Source organism: Nomascus leucogenys, chromosome 5, assembly GCF_006542625.1.
Source record: "Nomascus leucogenys isolate Asia chromosome 5, Asia_NLE_v1, whole genome shotgun sequence".
Taxonomy (NCBI): Eukaryota; Metazoa; Chordata; class Mammalia; order Primates; family Hylobatidae; genus Nomascus; species Nomascus leucogenys.
The window spans coordinates 128820492-128828831 of NC_044385.1; the positions used below are offsets into that span (position 1 = coordinate 128820492).

At 39.5% G+C, this 8340-nt stretch overlaps 1 pseudogene; it reads left to right on the forward strand.

Annotated features, from left to right (window-relative positions):
* The first annotated feature begins 1250 nt into the window (after nucleotides 1–1250).
* On the forward strand, nucleotides 1251–3608 carry LOC115835072 (annotated as a pseudogene).
* Nucleotides 3609–8340: the final 4732 nt, after the last annotated feature.

An 8340-nucleotide genomic window follows, 5' to 3' on the forward strand; every position in this document is an offset into this window, starting at 1 on the left:
ATCAGCAGCGTGAAAACAGACTAATACAGTCAGTGACTCCAGATAGTATGTGTCCTCACTGTCCCCTGGGGAGAGGGGCAGAGAGCATGTTTATTTGTAGGGTATAGGCTTTGGGGTCCAGGGTTTATATGTGGGGGTGGGGTTTCTATTAAATCACAACCTGGTTGGGCCCTAGTCTTTGTCTCTGTTTTTCCATATCCTGCAAGACCTTGCGCACCCAGGCTCAAATTCATGGCAAATATCCTCAATGCAAAAGTTGTCTCTGCTTTTGTTTCTGGGTGCCTGTCTCGATTCAGTTTTTAATCTGAGGATTCCTTACTTTCTTGCCAGCTTGGAGACATATTTATGATGGTGAATTTTTTGTTTGTTTTCATTTTATCAATCATTTTAATTGTTTTTAATGGAAATGAGTCAAACTGTATATATAACCCACCCTTATTTTTTAAAAATTCACAAGAACAATGAGAAGATAATACAACACGAACATAGGTGCTGCTGCTACGGAAAATTACAGAAACCCACTAGAGTGAGCAATGGATGGAGCTGAGGCAGAGCCACAGCCGCCTTTCTCAGGATGTCAGCTGTTGCTAGGGAAACCAGCTGAATAGAGGGCAATTACCTAAGGAAGACTCTGAGGAGAACTTTGATAAACTGGTCAGCAGGTTATAAGAACACATGCATCTTGTTTTATGATTGACAAGTGTTTCTGTAATATCTGCAAGACCAGCCTCTAAGTAAGTGTGGTTTACTATTTTATTCAGCAATAATTTAATAAGTGTCCACACCATTCCCGGCTCTAGATGCTTAGTGAATGTTCGATGAATTCTCTGCATTTTCAGAGACATGAAAAAAGGCATCCAAGTGGGCAGCCTTGATTAACTGGTCATCCATGTCATTGACTCCAAGTTTTTAAAAAAATGCAATAGGTGGCCGCAGTGCTCGGAACACAGAAGCTTGAGGCGGATTGTGGTGTCACCCAGAGCAACTAGACCAACATTCCAGTGTGGGCGGTGGTGGCGGCCGGCAGGCAGTGAGAGGAAGCCCGCTAGGAGTGCCCTCGTTCCCCGCCTCTCTGGATGAACCAGACGGAATAAGCCGCGCCTCCCGCAGGGGCTGCGCCTCCATGAATCCCTAGTTGTTTTTTTTTCTTTCTCTCCCCTCTCCTCACCCCCACTCCGAGCTCCGTCCCGCCTTCTCCCTTCGCCGTGGCCGCCACGGCCGCGTCCATGTGCGGAGTCCATACCAGCGCGATGGTGTCCAACCCCCAACGGGGGGAGAGTCTGCTCAGGCAACTGCAGGGGGATTCCCGAAGTCTTCCGTTTTCTGAGAATGTGAGTGCTGTTCAAAAATTAGACTTTTCAGATACAATGGTGCAGCAGAAATTGGATGAATCAAGGATCGAATTAAGAGAGAAATAAGGAAAGAACTGAAAATCAAAGAGGGAGCTGAAAATCTGAGGAAAGTCACAACAGATAAGAAAAGTTTGGCTTATGTAGACAACATTTTGAAAAAATCAAATAAAAAATTAGAAGAACTACATCACAAGCTGCAGGAATTAAATGCACATATTGTTGTGTCAGATCCAGAAGATACTAAAGATTGCCCAAGGACTCCAGATGTGCCAAATAGTGACCCTCGTTGTTCTCCTAGCAACAATAGATTGAAGGCTCCCTTCGTCAGCGGCGGCCGCGTCCAGTGCGGAGTCCATACCGGAGCGCGATGGCGTCCAACCCCCAACGGGGGGAGATTCTGCTCACGGAACTGCAGGGGGATTCCCGAAGTCTTCCGTTTTCTGAGAATGTGAGTGCTGTTCAAAAATTAGACTTTTCAGATACAATGGTGCAGCAGAAATTGGAAGATATCAAGGATCGAATTAAGAGAGAAATAAGGAAAGAACTGAAAATCAAAGACGGAGCAGAAAATCTGAGGAAAGTCACAACAGATAAAAAAAGTTTGGCTTATGTGGACAACATTTTGAAAAAATCAAATAAAAAATTAGAAGAACGACATCACAAGCTGCAGGAATTAAATGCATATATGTTGTATCAGATCCAGAAGGTATTAAAGATTGCCCAAGGACTCCAGGTAAAAGATTTCTCAGAGTTCCTCAAATGAATATTATTATTGCCATTTGGAGACGGCTAGTAAGAAGAGCTATTCCTACAGTAAATCATGCTGGCACCTTCAGCCCTCAAGCTCCTGTGCCTACTACAGTGCCAGTGGTTGATGTACACATCCCTGAGCTAGCACCTCCAGCTAGTGATTCTACAGCAGTGAAACTGGACTTTGATCTTGAGCCTGAACCTCCTCCAGCCCCACCACGAGCTTCTTCCCTTGGAGAAATAGATGAATCTTCTGAATTAAGAGTTTTGGATACACCAGGACAGGATTCAGAGACTGCTTTTGATATTGAGAATGACAGAAATAATATACTTCCAAAATCTCAATCTGAATACAAGCCTGATACTCCTCAGTCAGGCCTAGAATATAGTGGTATTCAAGAACTTGAGGATAGATCTCAGCAAAGGTTTCAGATTAATCTACAAGATTTCAGGTGTTGTGCTGTCTTGGGAAGAGGACAATTTGGAAAGGTGCTTTTAGCTGAATATAAACACACAAATGAGATGTTTGCTATAAAAGCCTTAAAGAAAGGAGATATTGTGGCTGGAGATGAAGTAGCCACCTGATGCGTGAAAAAAGAATTTTCGAAACTGTGAATAGTGTAAGGCATCCCTTTTTGATGAACCTTTTTGCATGTTTCCAAACCAAACAGCATGTTTGCTTTGTAATGGAATATGCTGCTGGTGGGGACCTAACGATGCACGTTTGTACTGATGTCTTTTCTCAACCAAGAGCTGTATTTTATGCTGCTTGTGTAGTTCTTGGGTTGCAGTATTTACATGAACACAAAATTGTTCATAGAGATTTGAAATTGGAAAACTTATTGCTAGATACAGAGGGCTTTGTGAAAATTGCTGATTTTGGTCTTTGCAAAGAAGGAATGGGATATGGAGATAGAACAAGCACATTTTGTGGCACTCCTCTATACCTTGCCCCAGAAGTATTAACAGAAACTTCTTATACAAGGGCTGTAGATTGGTGGGCCCTTGGCGTGCTTATATATGAAATGCTTGTTGGTGACGCTCCCTTTTTTGGTGAGGTTGAAGAGAAAGTTTATGACAATATTGTAAATGGTGAAGTAAGGTATCCAAGGTTCTTATCTACGGTAGCCATTTCTATAATGAGAAGTCTGTTAAGAAGAAATCCTGAGCGGCGCCTTGGGGCTACTGAGAAAGATGCAGAGGATGTAAAAGAGCACCCATTTTTCTGGCTAATTGATTGGAGCGCTCTGATGGACAAAAAAGTAAAGCCACCATTTATACCTACCATAAGAGGACGAGAAGATGTTAGTCATTTCGATGATGAATTTACCTCAGAAGCACCTATTCTGACTCCACCTCGAGAACGAAGGATACTTTCGGAAGAGGAGCAGGAAATGTTCAGAGATTTTGACTACACTGCTGATTGGTGTTAAGTTGCTAGACACTGCGAAACCAAGCTGACTGACTCACAAGAAGACCTCTTAAAAATAGCAACCCTTCATTTGCTCCCTGTGCCACCAATAGCTTCTGAGTTTTGATTTGTTTTGTTTCTTTTAATTGAAACACGTGAAGATTTGTTTAAAAGTACCATTCTAAGACTTCTTCAAAAGTGGCTTCTCATTGTACTTCAGCGTAAATATGAGCACCGGGAACAGTTTCATGGAGTTTAAGTTGAGTGAACATCGGCCATGAAAATCCATCACAAATACTTTCGGATCAACAGTCTATTTTAAAAAAGAAAGAAAAAAAACCACTTTTTTATAGTCCCTAGCTTTGCCATATGCCCGCCTTAAGTGGAAGGAAAATTAATCACTTAACGATGTTTTACAAAAAGCATTCCAAGCCCTTTTTTTCTTTTTGTAAAACATACTTAAGTGACTAATTTTCCTTCCACTTAAGGCGGGCATATGGCAAAGCTAGGGACTATAAAAAAGTGGTTTTTTTCTTTCTTTTTTAAAACAGACTATTGATCCAAAAGTATTTGTGATGGATTTTCATGGCCGATGTTCACTCAACTTCAACTCCATGAAACTGTTCCCGGTGCTCATATTTACGCTGAAGTACAATGAGAAGCCACTTTTGAAGAAGTATTAGAATGGTAGTTTTAAACAAATCTTCACGTGTTTCAATTAAAAAAAAAAAAAAAAGAAGAAGAAGCTAACACCAGTTAGCACGTTAGGGTGATTATACCTCAGGAATAGCAAGCTGTTAAGTACCCATACTGAATTAACTATTTAATCACAGCGAGCTCATCTCCGAAAAATTGTTCAGGTGTAAATCTTATGAGAAACATGAAAAAGAACACTGATTTATGGAGAGTTGAGCTAAAAACATTTATAAATATTTGCTGGGATGTTTTAGCATCTTTTCATTGTACTCTGAGAACAATTAAAATTGTCCAGAGATTATTTATATTACCTTCCAAATTGTTTATTACCCAAGATCCTTTGGGAGTAAATCTTATAGAAAGGGGGAGCAATATGTGGTTTAAAGTTATTTTAAAATGCCAGTTAATTTCCTTGGCAAAGGACAATAGAGGAAGTTAGCATATTGTCTGGCTTTAATTTAAACAGCGTTAATACAACATTAAAATAAAACACTAAATACTTTTGAGGTACAGTCTGCTCACTTTTTCGGTTCTCAAATAGCAAAGAAAGTAATGTCTAAAATAGGCTTTTAGCATTAAAAACTGACAGCATTTTGTAACTACACAGTGTACAGAATTTTTTTTAATTGAAGTCAAATCACTAAAAAAATTAGAAGGCAGGGTCTATTTACACAATGAAGCTGAAGAAAGCACTAATTTTTTGTAGTTTAAAATATATATATTTTTTAGTCAGATATAAAATGTTAAGCTTTATAGAGTGTAAATATATTTTGCTATTACTGTATGTGTATGTGACTGCTCAAGCACTTTGTAAAGAAATTTGGATATTTTAGAATGGTACACTATGCATTCAAATGAAATGTGCCTTTCACTATGTCATTCTAAAAAACAAGTGTTTTTTTGCGTCATAAATTATCACAAATGCGCAAATTAAAATCTATATAGATTGAAATTTGTAAAAAAAAATGCAATAAAATTTGACACAATTTAAAATCATTTCTCAATACACAAGAGGGACTACATTTGTTACAGGTTTCCTGCAGTCTTTGGTCTTCCAAAGATTTTTGATCTTCCAAAGATCTTTCCAAAATATGGGGTATTTTCACCACTCCCCAACTGAGGGAGCTTACTGATTTCATTTCCTTTCTGCTATAGACACAGGCAGTATTACAAACTCCCAACAAAACAGATGTCAGTATGATTCTTTTAGCAATGTTAGTAGAATACATTTGGCCAGATTCAATGATTTATTGTCTCCAAGTTTTCACAGAAGTGGATTCCTGATTTTGATGGAGAGCTCAGGGAGCATTGCAAGTGACCTGTATGCCATCGTGAGTTTCTCAACTGGATCCTAAATCTGGTTGTAAAGTATATCAGATGATGAGGACTTCCAGATTCTAGCTGGTCTGTAAGAACTGGCATCTTTCTATTCAGATGTCTCCATATGACATTTCCTCATGCCATCTGTCTTGGGGTTTTCTTTTCAAAAGTAGTAACACCGCTTCAACTTTTAGGAACTTCCCAAATGTTGCCTCCAAATGCCAACAGCTTTTGAATTTATGGATGAGAGTTTGCTTCTTTTGCTTCTCTTCCTCGCTCTTCTTTCATCCTTTTCTCCTTTCCAACCTCCCTCCCCAACTTCTTATTCTTTTCTCTTTCTTCTTTCCTGTCCCTTTTTTGCTATTGCTGTTAAAAAGTGAATGATTCCTTTAGTCTTTCTTGGAGCTTTTCACTTCTTTTTCTTCTACTGAATTTTCATCTTATACCCTCACTTTATTAAATTGTCTATTTTTTTGTGCATAAGAATGATGATTTCTATCTAGTCCAGTAAGACTGTGGCCATTGGATGTACAAGAGTATCTATTTTGGCCGATTTGATTAATTATTCCAGAAATTCTTTTTAACATTATTACTGATTTAGCACAATTGTTCTCCTTCTAGGTACTTTATATTAGATAAACATGATCATAAAAAGTGTAGAAAGAGTTATCTGTATAACTTTATTGGTTAGTCCACCTGAACAATTATTTTCTGTTAGTTTTTTCTGGGTTTGACTTAAATAGATTTTTGTCCTCTTTTCATTTTAAGTTCTCTATTTGTTTTTCCTACTTCTAGTCTCTTCTCACCATGTTGTTTAGATTCTGGGTCTTCATAGTCTAAGTTTAAATTATTAAATTCAAAATTCAGTTTGTAAATCACTCTAACCTCATTTCAAGTGCTCAGTAGCTGCATGTGACTCATGGGTCTTGTACTGTGTGGTGCAGATTATAAATGCAGAAAGTTCCATTGGAAAGCACAGTTCTATATTCCTCCCAGTTTTTCCTTGCACCACAGAGGACAAAGTTCTAGTGCCAATGGAGAATAAACCTTTTCTGTGTGCCCAAGTTATATTTTCTTCTCAGATATAAGGCATACTGTTCTGTCCTGTTTCTGTTTTTGTCCAAGACAACAACTTTGTCCGTGGGAGCACCTTGAAGGGCATAAGGCAGACGTTGAAGGGCATGACACAGATATTACCCTACACACTGTGCTTCAATGTGAAAAAGCATGTTTTAGTTTATTTTCTGTTGCAAATAACAGTGTATACCTAAAATGGTTAATTTAAAAGAAAAAGAATTTGTTTCTTACAGTTAAGGAGGCTGGGAAGCCCAAGGTCAAGTGGGGACACACCTGGTGAGAGCCTTCTTGGTGGCAGGGACTCTCTGTCTTTGGGTTTAGGGCCCACCCTAATCCAGTATGGCCTCACCTTAAATTGATTCCAAATGTAAAGACCCTATTTCCAAATGAGGTTACTCTAGGTACCAGGGGTTAGGACTTTCACAGACACATCTTTTGGAGGGACACAATTCAACACACTGCTGGGGTGAAAAGGTTAAGGGCTTCAGAATATTTCTTTTGGGAAAGAAGGCAAATAGCTGCTGAATCTTAGTTGACATAGATTTAAAGTAAAAAAAACTCATACACAGTGCACACTATACATGAAATATGCTGTCAATCCAAATAAAATAAAACGCTATCCTTATAGGACTATGAAAGGGAGGCCACTTGTCTCTTTAACCCACTCTGGGTTCTAAAATCCTGAGTGTAAGAAACAGGTAGGAGCCACCCTGCTCAAAGCCTGTATATAACACATTGAGAAATTTTACAACTCAATACTTCATAAATATACTGGAGTAATTTTAGAACAGTTGAAATGAGAATTATTTTATATTTAACAAGGCATGCATACACACATGTATTGATATATTGATACAGTTTAGATATTTGTCTTGGCCCAAATCTCATGTTGAAATGTAATCCTCAGTGTTGGAGGTGGGGCCTGGTGGGAGGTGTTTGGGTCATGGAGGCAGATCCCTCATGGCTTGGTGCTGTCCTTGTGATAGTGAGTGAGCTCTTGTGAGATCTAGTTAAGTTAGTGGCACCTCTCCCTTCCACTCTCTCACTGGCTCCTGCTCTGGCAATGTGATGTGCCTGCTCCCCCTTCACCTTCCACCATGATTGTGAGCTTCCTGAGGCCTCCCCAGAACCCAAGCAGATGTCAGCACCATGCTTCCTGTAAAACCTGCAGAACTGTGAGCCAATTAAACCTCTTTTCTTTATAAATTACCCAGCCTCAGGTATTTCTTTATAGCAATGCAAGAATGACCTGACACACATATATACATTCACATATATATATATATTTTTTCATATATTCATGTATATGTGTATACACTCACACATACATTTAAAAACATTCATCTTCAAGGCTGGGTGCGGTGGCTCATGCCTGTAATCCCAGCACTTTGGGAGGCCGAGGCGGGCGGATCACGAGGTCAGGAGATCGAGACCATCCTGGCGAACATGGTGAAACCCTGTCTCTACTAAAAATACAAAAAAATTAGCCGGGCATGGTGGCAGGTGCCTGTGGTCCCAGCTCCTGAGGAGGCTGAGGCAGGAGAATGGCACGAACTTGGGAGGTGGAGCTTGCAGTGAGCGGAGATCGCACCACTGCACTCCAGCCTGGGCAACAGAGACTCCGTCTCAAAAAACAAACAATAAAGCATACATCTTTGAAAGTTATATGTAGTGGGATTCTTATATAAAATTTCAGTTCTTGCAAAGAATCTAGGCAGACCCCTTAATCAGTGT